Below are 13,819 nucleotides of genomic sequence, written 5' to 3'. Positions count from 1 at the left end.
TCTCGGGATTGCTACCAGTACCACGTGCTAGTCAGAGTAGGAATCGCAGGATAGCACAGATGAATACGTGGCTTGAGCAGTGGTGCAGCAGGGAAGGATTCAAATTCCTGGGGCATTGGAACCGGTTCTGGGGGAGGTGGGACCAGTACAAACTGGACGGTCTGCACCTGGGCAGGACCGGAACCAATGTCCTAGGGGGATTGTTTTCTCGTACTGTTGGGGAGGAGTTAAACTAATATGGCAGGGGGATGGGAACCAATGGAGGGAGACAGAGGGAAACAAAAAGGAGATAAAAGCAAAAAACAGAAAGAAGATGAGAAAAAGTGGAGGGCAGAGAAATACAAGACAAAGAACAAAAAGGGCCACTGTACAACAAAATTCTAAAAGGACAAAGGGTGTTAAAAAAACAAGCCTGAAGGCTTTGTGTCTCAATGCAAGGAGTATCCGTAATAAGGTGGATGAATTAACTGTGCAAATAGATGTTAACAAATATGATGTGATTGGGATTACGGAGACGTGGCTCCAGGATGATCAGGGCTGGGAACTCAACATCCAGGGGTATTCAACATTCAGGAAGGATAGAATAAAAGGAAAAGGAGGTAGGGTAGCATTGCTGGTTAAAGAGGAGATTAATACAATAATTAGGAATGACATTAGCTTGAATGATGTGGAATCTATATGGGTAGAGCTGCAGAACACCAAAGGGCAAAAAACGTTAGTGGGAATTGTGTACAGACCTCCAAACAGTAGTAGTGATGTTGGGGAGGGCATCAAATAGGAAATTATGGGTGCATGCAATAAGGGTGCAGTAGTTATAATGGGTGACTTTAATATGCACATAGATTGGGTTAACCAAACTGGAAGCAATACGGTGGAAGAGGATTTCCTGGAGTGCATAAGGGATGGTTTTCTAGACCAATATGTCGAGGAACCAACTAGGGGAGAGGCCATCTTAGACTGGGTGTTGTGTAATGAGAGAGGATTAATTAGCAATCTCGTTGTGCGAGGCCCCTTGGGGAAGAGTGACCATAATATGGTGGAATTCTGCATTAGGATGGAGAATGAAACAGTTAATTCAGAGACCATGGTCCAGAACTTAAAGAAGGGTAACTTTGAAGGTATGAGGTGTGAATTGACTAGGATAGATTGGCGAATGATACTTGAGGGGTTGACTGTGGATGGGCAATGGCAGACATTTAGAGACCGCATGGATGAACTACAACAATTGTACATTCCTGTCTGGCATAAAAATAAAAAAGCGAAGGTGGCTTAACCATGGCTATCAAGGGAAATCAGGGATAGTATTAAAGCCAAGGAAGTGGCATACAAATTGGCCAGAAATAGCAGCGAACCTGGGGACTGGGAGAAATTTAGAACTCAGCAGAGGAGGACGAAGGGTTTGATTAGGGCAGGGAAAATAGAGTATGAGAGGAAGCTTGCAGGGAACATTAAGACGGATTGCAAAGGTTTGTTGCCAATGTGCAGTGGAAGATAGTATAGTATGGGAGTGTTGGAATTATAGTCGGAGGCTATCAGATAATGACCCTGTGATAGTTAAAGGAGGAAAGATGCTGTTCTGCTACTTTGCTGCTATTATACAGAGTGATTCAATATTGAGGTCTGACATTCAAGTTTGAACATATAAAGAGTCCATTGCATTTACCAATTTTTGGGGGTATGTTACTTTATTAATAGTTTGCATTGCATTTTTTGTCAATTTTAACATTTTCAATTCGACTTTAGTACTGTATGAACATTTGTTTTCTTTTATATTTGGATGTCTGGAAGTATGATTTACTTTAAATAATAAATAAATACATTGATGACAAGTGAGTTTCTGATATCTGGAGGTGTAAACTTGATTGAATAGTGAATTATAGTAGGATGTTTATTTCTGATGTGTGGCTGTTACTATACTCAGGTGTGGAAATACCTCTGTACAAGTGATAACCAGCAAACATCGGTTGTGCAAAGTGACCGATGACACATCTGGCACAAATTGGTTTGCCTGGGCAGCTAATCAGTATTACCTCCCAATGTCACAAATGCTCAATGTCACAATTGTTCTCCAGTCACTCACAGCCTCCCAAATCACGATGGTAAATAATCAGCATGAGATTGGGAGGGACAACCACATGCGCTTTTCCCAGGTCACCGACTATACAAAGGCTTCCTCTATTTTAATGGAACTCAACCCAGCAGCATACAAAATATTCTCAGTGATGCTGCATAATTTGTAGAGTGAGTCTACAAATCTAAATAATTGTACACAGCTGCCTTAGGAATATGGACAGTGTACAGAACCTGTACCAGATTCAGTCAGCCTAACAGAGCTGAGCATTGTTACGGTAAAATCTAAAAGACCTGTAGAGTGCACCAGAAAAGAACAGCTCAATATATTGAACACTTGGCAGTAAATTTTCCCAAGTCCCTGACATGCTATTATATCAATATTCCCCTGCAATAAGACATCATCATCATCATCTTAAGCAGTCTCTCGAAACGAAGATGACTTACTTCCATGCCAAAAAAAAAGGATGTTTCGAATGAAGAACCCAAACTATATCCTCAAGGATGGAAGATGCCTGCGCGTGGATTTTTTTTACGTTTGCTGGCCATTGCACACCAGCCACCACGCGGACTTGACAGAGCTAGGTCTTGGTCCAGTGGCAAGGATTAACCAAGGCAACTGGAGACCTGCTCTGCTGCACGGACCTAGTGAGCACACATATTGCAGTGTGGGGTGGCCTGTGCTGCCCCTGGGCCCCTGGCCCTGAACTCACGCCTCCCCTGGGCCCCGGTCACATCCCTCCACAGTCTCTCACAGCTCCTTCGCCCCGATCTCACCGCTCCTGCTGCATCTGCCCACGCTCCAATCACCGACCTGGACCTTGCTGACATCACTCTTCGCTGCTGATGCCCTCCTGTACTAGCTCGCGCTGTACTTTGTAGTGGCATGCATCCACGTTGTCCAGGGGCCGCACGCCGCTCCTTTTATGGCCCCGACCTGCCGCTGATGGTTTCTCACAGGTATGATATTGAAAGCCACTGATTTACAACTTTCACAAACATTACAAATTCAATCACCAGAGCATCAATTGACTCGCTCCAAACATAAGTAAAAGAAGAATTTAACTTATTCCGTTATTGTAAACCAATTTCCAATTGAAAAAGGACAGAACTGCCAGAATTCACCCCCAGCAATCCTATAAAAAAAACTATAGAAGCCTAGATAATGTAAAAAGAATTGCACTTTTTCAGTCAATAAAAACCAATGTACTGAGGATATGTTACCAATTCACGTTTAAATATTCAAATTTCCTAGTATGTATAAAAATCAAAGATGGTCTTGAAACACGGGCATACACTAATGAAAAATAAAAAACAGTATAAGAAATAGATGACTTATTCCAAAGAAAAATCAGGCAAACCTCAAATATTTCAGAAAACATAAGCTACAAATTACAAGCTTCAAATACTGCAGACGGAGAAAAAAGTAAGATAACACAATTTCAACGTTGCGGTGCAATTGTATTATTTCTTGTTTGATGCATTGCAACTTAGCTCTAGCACAAAAGTTAGTCTGCAAATCTGGAGTCAGCCCACAAATTAATTCCACAGCAGAATGGAGTACACCTCCCTGCACCAGGCAACCTGACACCAGTAAGTTGCAGAATCAGAGGCCGTTATTGGACAGGACATTGCCCTTCACACTCGCTGATCCAGCTATCTGTGGAATGAACGGAGTTATGCTTTAGGTATCTGATATATTGTGCTGCTATGGTTGAGTGGAAAAGACATGGAATGGAATGCAACTGAGTCATGCTGATCAAAGGGGTCCTATAAATATGTACAGGCAACTCTCGATTATCCGGGTCCCTCGGGGATTGGGCTTTGCCGGGTAAACGATTTCTCTGTTAGAGCAAGTTGACATTATAAAGTTAAAACTTCAATGAATAAATACTGTGCAATCAGCTACAAACAGTAACAAGGCAGATAAGTATGGACACTACCAGCATGCATGCAGGTGGCCTCGAGGAGGAGATTGTCTTGCTCCGGGATTCCGAAGCGTGTTGCCTTCCCGGACCGAAAGGACTCTGAACCCACCGGCCCGATGCCTTCCTGGGCCGAAAGGACTCCGACATCAGCGGCGGCCACGAGAGACAGCGGCTGCAGCAGTTGGTGAGACCACACCTGGAGTACTGCATACAGTTTTGGTCTCCTTATTTAAGGAGGGATATACTTGCATTGGGTGCAGATCAGAGAAGGTTCCTGAGCTTGATTCCTGAGTTGAAGGAGTTGTCTTATGAAGAAAGGTTGAGCAGGTTGGGCCTATACTCATTGGAGTTTAGAAGAATGAGAGGTGATCTTATTGAAAGATATAAGATTCTGAGGGGGCTTGATTGGGTAGATGCAGAGAGGATGTTTCCCCTTGTGGGGAAATCTAGAACTGGGGGGCTTAGTTTCAGAATAAGGGGTCGCCCATTTAAAACAAAAATGAGGAAGAATTTCTTCCCTGAGAGAGTCGAGAATCTTTGGAATTCTCTACCCCAGAGAGTTGTGGAGGCTGGGTCATTGAATATATTTAAGGTGGAGATAGACAGATTTTTGAACGATAAGGGAGTCAAGGGTTTTGGGGAGCAGGCAGGGAGGTGGAGTTGAGGCCGGGATCAGATCAGCCATGATCTTATTGAATGGCAGAGCAGGCCCGAGGGGCCAAATGGCCTACTCCTGTTCCTATTTCTTATGTTCTTATGATGCCAGGCCCCCACCAATTCCTGGAGTATCCTGGCTGTCCAGTAAGAGGCAGAACCTCTGTCTGGTATTTACAAAGCAAATGACGCTGGTTGGGGGAGGTGGGAAAGGAACTCTTTAAGCCAAGAGTCCCCGTTCCTGAGCCTGGAAGGAAACTCGGTGTTTCTGCAACAGCAGGTATGCCGAGTAAGTGGATGCCTTTCAGCCTCCACAAGGACACATGTGGGCCTCGCCAGTGGGGTCCAATCCAGGCAACCCTGAAAACTTCAGAAATTGTTTTCCTGGATCAGCTCCCTGAGTAGAATGTGGCTGGGGTCGAAGGGAGGGTGGTCGCCTGTGCAAACCCGACCACCACGAGGGTGGGTACATTTCTGTGGGCATGGGTAGACCTTGAACAAATATTTTGTATCAGTCTTCACGGTAGAAGACACTAAAAACATCCCAATAATGGATAAATCAAGGGGCTTTGGGAGGAGGAAATTAAAACAATCACTATCACTAAAGAAAAAGTACTCGAAAAAAGAATGGAACTAAAGCTGGACAAGTCCGCCGGACCTGATGGTTTGCATTCGAGGGTCTTAAAAGAAGTGGTTGCAGAGATAGTGGAATGCATAGGTTGTAATCTACCAAAATTTCTGTATTTTTTGGGGGTGTTCCCAACAGATTGGGAAACTGCAAATGTAATGCCCCTATTTAAAAAAGGAGGCAGACAGAAAGCAGGAAACTATAGACCAGTTAGCTTAACATCTGTCGTTAGTAAAATGCTGGGGTCCATTATTAAGGAAGCAGTAGCAGGACATTTGGAAAAGCGTAATACAGTCAAGCAGAATCAGCATGATTTTATGAAAGGGAAATCATGTTTGACAAATTTGCTGTAGTTCTTTGAGGATGTAACGAGCAGGGTGGACAAGGGGGAACCAGTGGATGTGGTGTACTTGGATTTCCAGAAGGCATTCGATAAGGTGCCACATAAAAGGTGACTGCACAAGATAAAAGCTCACCGGGTTGGGGGTAATATATTTGCATGGATAGAGAGTTGGCTAACTAACAGAAAACAAAGAGTCGGGATAAATGGGTCATTTTCCAGTTGGCAAACGGTAACTAGTGGGATGCCACAGGGATTGGTGCTGGGGCCTCAACTATTTACAATTTATATTCATGACTTGGATGAAAGGACCAAGTGTAAGGTAGCCAAGTTTGCTGATGATACAAAGATGGGTGCAAAAGCAAGTTGTGAGAAGGACACAAACAATCTGCAAAGAGATATAGACGGGCTAAGTGAGTGGGCAAAAATTTGGCAGATGGAGTATAATGTGGGAAAGTATGAGGTTATCCACTTTGGCAGGAAAATAAAAAAGCAAATTATAATTTAAATGGAGAGAAATTACAAAATGCTGCAGTACAGAGGGACCTGGGGGTCCTTGTGCATGAAACACAAAAAGTTAGTATGCAGCAAGTAATCAGGAAGGCGAACGGAATGTTGGTCTTAATTGCAAAGGGGATGAAGTATAAAAGCAGAGAGGCCCTGCTACAACTGTACAGGGTACTGGTGAGGCCACACCTAGAGTACTGCATACAGTTTTGGGCTCCTTATTTAAGGAGGGATATACTTGCATTGGAGGTAGTTCAGAGACGGTTCATTAGATTGATTCCTGAGATGAAGGGGATGACTTATGAGGAAAGGTTAATTAGGTTGTGCCTATATTCTTTTCAGTTTAGAAGAATAAGAGGTGATCTTATTGAAACATATAAGATACTGACAAGGTAGATGCAGAGAGGATGTTTCCCCTCGCAGGGGAATCTAGAACGGGGGATATAGGTTCAGAATAAGGGGTCGCCCATTTAAAACTGAGATGAGGAGGAATTTCTTCTCTCAGAGGATTGTAAATCTGGAATTCTCTGCCCCAGAGAACTGTGAAGGCTGGGTCATTCAATATATTTAAAGTGGAGAGAGACAGATATTTGAGCGATAATGAAGTGAAGGGTTATGGGGAGTGGGCAGGGAAGTGGAGCTGAACCCAAGATCAGATCAGCCATGAATGGCAGAGCATGCTCGAGGGGCCAAATAGCCTAATCCTTCTCCTATTTCTTATGTTCTTATGACATGCGCAGAGATATGGCCATAGAGGCACAGGTACCAACCGGCCTGTCCCATGTTAATCAGGTGCCCTCCTACTGGGTCTCTGGAGGGCACTGCCAGGCACGATCCCAGCATAACAACTGCAACAAAGAGAGGTTGGTGACCTGGAGATGAGAGAAATTGTATATGAGATATCAAGCTTTTTCATGTATCTAATCCAGAAATATTAGGGAGGTGTCTGGAAAGCATCCCCAGATAATGGAACAATTTTCTAGTCTTCATCATATTTATGCTTTATATAGAGAGTTATGTATTAATTGGGAAGAAAATACATGTTTGAAGTGAAAGGAAACCAAAGTTGGAGGAAATTTCAGCAATGGAGCAGATGTAGGGGATTTGTTTAAAGGTCAGAGGATTTAGGTCAAAAAATCTCAGTAGATGAAGAAGGACTAAGGGTGGATCCATCGAAGGCAAGAGGTGCCACTGTTGGTTGGACTTGTGAGAGACATGAAAAGACAGTCCGTGATTTTCCATCCATTAATTTTATTATCTCCCCTTACGTCTGAAAAGAATTGAACAAAACAATCCTTTCACCACCTTGTTGAAATGAATGGAGGAGATCATGATGTATGGATTTGGCCAATGCATTACAAAAGGACAAAGGCCATGAGCACTGAGGGTGTGAAACCTGTGGATGTAGAATGCAATCACCAACAAAGGAGTAGATAATATCGGAAGGTGTCAAACCATCATTGACACCTTCACTGAAGCATACGAGAGTCTGGGCCTTACATTAAATGTAAGACAAAGGTTCTCTACCAACCTTCCTCCTTCACACAGGACTGTTCCCCGATTATCAAGATCCATGACGAGATCTTGAACAATGTGAACCACTTCCCGTACCTTGGGAGCCTACTATCAGCAAGGACAGACATTGATGACGAAGTCCAACACTGCCTTCAGTGTGCCAGTGCAGCCTTTGGTCGCCTGAGGAAAAGAGTGTTCGAAGACCATGATCTCAAACCAGGCACCAAGCTCATAGTCTACAGTGCAGTAGTGATACCCACCCTCTTATATATTTCAGAGACATGGACTATGTACAGTAGGCACCTCAATGCACTGGAGAAGTACCACCAACGCTGCCTCCACAAAATCCTGCAAATTCATTGACAGGATAGGCGCACCAACATTAGCGTTCTCTCGCAGGCCAACATCCCCAGCATCAAGGCATTGACCACGCTCGACCAGCTCCGATGGACGGGCCACATTGTCTGCATGCCTGATACTAGACTCCCGAAACAAGCACTCTACTCTGAGCTATGTCACGGTAAGCGAGTCCCAGGAGGGCAGAGAAAACCCTTCAAGGACACCCTCAAAGCCTCTTTGAAAAAATGTAACATCCCCACCGACTCTTGGGAATCCCTGGCCCAATACCCCTCAAAGTGGAGGAGAATCATCCGAGAAGGTGCCGAACACTTCGAGTCTCTTCGTTGGGAGCATGCAGAAGCCAAGTACAAACAGCGGAAGGAGCATACGACAAATCAAGCACCCCACCCACCCCGTCCCTCCAACCACCGTCTGCCCCACCTGTGATAGAGAATGTAGATCCCGCATTGGTCTCATCAGTCACCTTAGAACTCATTTTAGCGTGGAATCAAGTCATCCTCGACTCCGGGGGACAGCCTAAGAAGAAGAAGATGAAGAAGAAGGATAATATTGGACGATGATGATGTGTGTGGGGGTGGGTACTGATACAGGGAGCAGAGCTGGCGAGAGGTGCTGGCTTCCATGTAGCTCTTACTCGGTCAATTATATTTTAATTACGGTAAACAAGTATGTTCAATTTCAGAAATGTCCTAAATTCCACAGTAGATAGGTCAAGGTGCCAAATAACAATGACAACTATAGAATTAGTTCAGTCATGTTAACATTTTTTCCTTAAACAGTATTTCTGATTCATAAACCAAACTTTAAATTTTTCATCTTTTTCATATCAAGTATAAATTCCCTGAACCTTAAGAAAATTCTGCTTCTTAAACTTCCTGAAATGTAAATCTCATTTGGCTGTTGCCCCCTGGTGGCTAGCTTCTGTTAATTTCACAAAAATACTAATATAAAATCAATTTTTATAATCCATGTAGGACATAAAACAAAGAACCCCAAAAGTACAATTAAAAATTGATCCATGCTATTGGGAGAAAATTTAAAGTATTTTATAGATAGGATTTTAAATTGTTAAGATTCAAATTAATCACAACACAATTTTCAAATTATGAGTTTGCAGTGTCTAATTGTAGCCTTCACCTAGTGACAAGAATTTAATCTTGAACAAAACTTTTAGAATTAATAACAAATCGTATGAAAAACTATAAATAATAAGGTTCTAGGTTACAACAACAATACAAAACAAAACCCACTGTGGAGTGTTAATAAATGTTGGCCAAAGCGTTTCTGAAATTAGTGATTCAACATGAGGTAGCCAAGAACCACGTGGGTGCCATCAATTACTCTGGACTCGGGAACAAATGCAGACCCCTCTCACAGTTGTCCATGGGGAATGGGAAGAACTGGTTTGCTCTTTCAAACAATGCATCATTCACTTGCTTTATACACTTGCGCACTGTTGATTGACTTATGTGACTTTAGCACCTTAGAAGGATCCTGAGTCATAAAAACTGAAGATTGTAGTGACCATTACTGGCAGGGAGTTTGGCTGGAGGTTAGGTTGCAGGATGTGGCATAAATCAGTCTGCTGCGGTTCATGAAGATGGCTCACCATCCCCTTCTCAAGGGCAATTAGGGATGGGCAATAAATGCTGGCCTTGCCAGCGATGCCCACATATCATGAACGAATAATTAAAACAAAATGTAAAAATACAAAGCCCGGGATTCAGAGCTGTTAACATCAAGAGAAATGTTAGGGGTGAGATTTCTGATAAGAACTAATGAGATGGATGCAAACCTACATAAAAAGATGGAGCTGCCATATACTGTTCGACCAAAATGAGCGAGTCTGATTTTGAGACTTGATAAATCTTCAGTGTACAAGTTCAGTGAGACTAAGGGTCCATTTACACTCGAACTGCAATGCTTCACACCGATAATGCAACCATAATATAAATGTAGTCTGAACTCAGTATCAGGGTTAAACCTCTCACCGCATGAACGATACAGAGTGAAACTTCACGGAGGACGGGGCCTCCCTCTACTTCACTTCAGAGTCAGATGGATCCTCGTGCCAGCTTTACATTCACTATTTGGTCTAGTTGCAAGATGGTTTATGAAACCTGTGGAGTGTGAATGCACCCTAAATCTCATGAGTAAAAGAGAAAGCAAATATGATCAACAAGATAAAAGTGATATCAATTATTAAGGAGTAGTTATTTTTAAGAGTGACATTAGGAGTGAAAAAGGTATAATTTTAAACTAAAGTAAATGATTTAACACAATAACCTAAATAAGTGAGAGACACTTGGTGGATCAGAGAGCACAGAAGGAGGCCATTTGGCCCATCCTGCCTGTGCCAGCACTTTGAAAGAGCTATCCAAAGAGTCACACTCCTTTGCTCTTTCCCCATTGCCCAGCACTTTTTTCTTTTCATGTCTACACCCTTTTGAAAGTTACTATTGAATCTGCTTTCACCACCCTTTCAGGCAGCGCATTCCAGATCATAACAACTCGCTGCATAAATAATAATTCTCCGCTCTCCTCTTGCTCTGAATGCCAAAAGTCTGGATATGCCTTCTGAAGCATGCTTGGTCACATCAAAAGTTAACAGTGTCAGCTGTGGCTCAGTGGTAATGCTCTTGCTTCTGAGTAAGAAGGCTGTGGATTCAAGTACCACTCGAGAGACTTGAGCACATAATCTGGACTGATACTCCGGTGTAGTAATTAGGGAATGCTACACTGTCGAAGGTGCCATCTTTCGGATGGGACATTAAAGTGAGGCCCCTCTCAGATGAATGTAAAAAATCCCACGGCACTATTTTGAAGAAGAGCAGGGGAGTTATCCCCGGTGTCCTGGCCAGTATTTAGCCCTCAACCAACATCACTAAAACCGATTATCTGCTCATAATCACGTTGCTGTTTGTGGGACCTTGCTGTGCGCAAACAGCCCTCTGTGGTTCCTACATTACAACAGTGGTTACACTTCAAAAAATACTGCATTGGCTGTAACATGCTTTGGGACATCCTGAGGTTGTGAAAGGCGCTATATAAATACACATTAGAATGTGGAACTAGCTACAGTATGGAGTAGTTGAGGCGAGTAGGGAAAGTTAGATAAACACGTGAGATAGAAAGGAATAGAAGGTTATGCTGATAGGGTTAGATAGAGGAGTGGGAGGAGGTACGTGTGGACCATAAACATCAGCATGGACTAGTTGGGCTGAATGGCCTATTTCTGTACTGGACATTCATTGCCTTTTCTTAAACTATACGGAGACATAGTTGCCCCAGTGTCATCAAACGAAAAACCTAACAAAAGTCCCCTTTTTCTAAGAGGGGAACAACTAATAAAGAACTTAAGTAAAAAAGAAAGGAAACATGAATTTAATAATATTGTCCACTACACTCACCAATCCATGCGGTGCCCAACGGTCGAGAAGTGCCAGAACATAAGAACATAAGAATTAGGAGCAGGAGTCGGCCATTTGGCCCTTTGAGCCTGCTCTGCCATTCAATAAGATCATGGCTGATCTTCTACCTCATCTCCACCGTATCCTTTGATTCCCTTAACATCTAAAATCAATTGATCTCTGTCTTGAATATACTCAACAACTGAGCATCCTCTAGGGCATAGAATTCCAAAGACGCCCTCTATATTCCAAAGTAAGTTTTTTCTTCTTGATTTTGAAAAAGGGTTCGCTTTTTTTCTTATTGTTCCCTTCCATCTGGCGCCGTTGTTAGATCTCGGCTTCCGTGCGAGCAGTTGCACTGTCAACCGCATGTAAACAATGGGATCCACACAGCGGCGGGGTGCTGCAGCGCGAGCATGCGGCACAGAGCGGGAGAGTGAGCGAGCAGGTGAGTGGTGCGCAGGCAGTTGGGAGTGAAAGGAAACATAAGAACTTGGAGCAGGTGTATGCCATTTGGCCCCTCGAGCCTGCTAGAGATGATCCAAAATTCAGCTGCCCGTGTCCTAACTCGCACCAAGTCCCGCTCACCCATCACCCCTGTGCTCGCTGACCTACATTGGCTTCTGGTTAAGCAACGCCTCGATTTCAAAATTCTCATCCTTATTTTCAAATCCCTCCATGGCCTCGCCCTTCCTGATCCAAACTCTGGAACTCCCTGCCTAAACCTCTCCACCTCCATACCTCTCTTTCCTCCTTCAAGACGCTCCATAAAACATAACTCTTTGACCAAGCTTTTGGTAACGTGCACTAATTTCTACTTATGTGGCTCGGTGTCAAATTTTTATTGTATAATACTCCTGTGAAGCGCCTTGGGAAGTTTCACTACGTTAAAGGAGCTATATAACTACACTTGATCACTCGATCAGCTTCGCTGGGCAGGCCACATAGTTCGCATGCCAAATACGAGACTCCCTAAGCAATTGCTCGATGCGGAGCTCCTTTACGACAAACGAGCCAAAGGTGGGCAGCGGAAATGTTACACGGATACCCTCAAAACCTCCCTGGTAAAGCACGACATTACCACTGACACCTGGGAGTCCCTGGTCGAAGACCGCCCTCAGTGGAGAAAGTGCATAGAAACCTAGAAAATAGGTGCAGGAGTAGGCCATTCGGCCCTTCAAGCCTGCACCGCCATTCAATAAGATCATGGCTGATCATTCCCTCAGTACCCCTTTCCTGCTTTCTCTCCATACCCCTTGATCTTCTTAGCCATAAGGGTCATATCTAACTCCCTCTTGAATATATTCAATCAACTGGCATCAACAACTCTCTGCGGCAAGGAATTCCATAGGTTAACAACTCTCTGAGTGAAGAAGTTTCTCCTCATCTCCTTAGTCCTTCTTCATCCACTGAGATTTTTTGACCTAAGTCCTAAATGGCCTTCCCCTTATCCTAAGACTATGTCCCCTGGTTCTGGACTTCCCCAACATCGGGAACATTCTTCCCGCATTTAACCTGTCCAATCCTGTCAAAATCTTATACGTTTCTATGAGATCCCCTCTCATTCTTCTAAACTCCAGTGAATAAAGGCCCAGTTGATCCAGTCTCTCCTCATATGACAGTCCAGCTATCCCTGGAATCAGTCTGGTAAACCTTCGTTGCACTCCCTCAATAGCAAGAACGTCCTTCCTCAGATGTAATAGTTAGGAAGGATATCAGCTTGGATGATGTGGAATCTATATGGGTAGAGCTGCAGAACACCAAAGGGTAAAAAACGTTAGTGAGAGTTGTGTACAAACCTCCAAACAGTGGTAGTGATGTTGGGGAGAGCATCAAACAGGAAATTAGGGGTGCATGCAATAAAGGTGCAGCAGTTATCATGGGTGACTTTAATATGCATATAGATTGGGCTATCCAAACTGTAAGCAATATGTTGGAGGAGGATTTCCTGGAGTGCATAAGGGATGGTTTTCGAGACCAATATGTTGAGGAACCAACTAGGGGGGAGGCCATCTTAGACTGGGTGTTGTGTAATGAGAGAGGATTAATTAGCAATCTCATTGTGCGAGGCCCTTTGGGGAAGAGTGACCATAATATGGTGGAATTCTACATTAGGATAGAGAATGAAACAGTTAATTCAGAGACCATGGTCCAGAACTTTAAAAAGGGTAACTTTGAAGGTATGAGGTGTGAATTGGCTGGTATAGATTGGCGAATGATACTTAAGGGGTTGACAGTGGATGGGCAATGGCAGACATTTAGAGATCGCATGGATGAACTACAACAATTGTACATCCCTGTCTGGTGTAAAAATAAAAAAGGGAAGATGGCTCAATCGTGGCTATCAAGGGAAATCAGGGATAGTATTAAAGCCAAGGAAGTGGCATACAAATTGGCCAGAAATAGC

Source organism: Pristiophorus japonicus, chromosome 20 (genome assembly GCF_044704955.1).
Source record: "Pristiophorus japonicus isolate sPriJap1 chromosome 20, sPriJap1.hap1, whole genome shotgun sequence".
In the NCBI taxonomy this organism is placed as follows: domain Eukaryota; kingdom Metazoa; phylum Chordata; class Chondrichthyes; family Pristiophoridae; genus Pristiophorus; species Pristiophorus japonicus.
The sequence above is the reverse complement of the archived record's forward strand: the minus strand, read 5'-3'. Positions refer to the sequence as shown.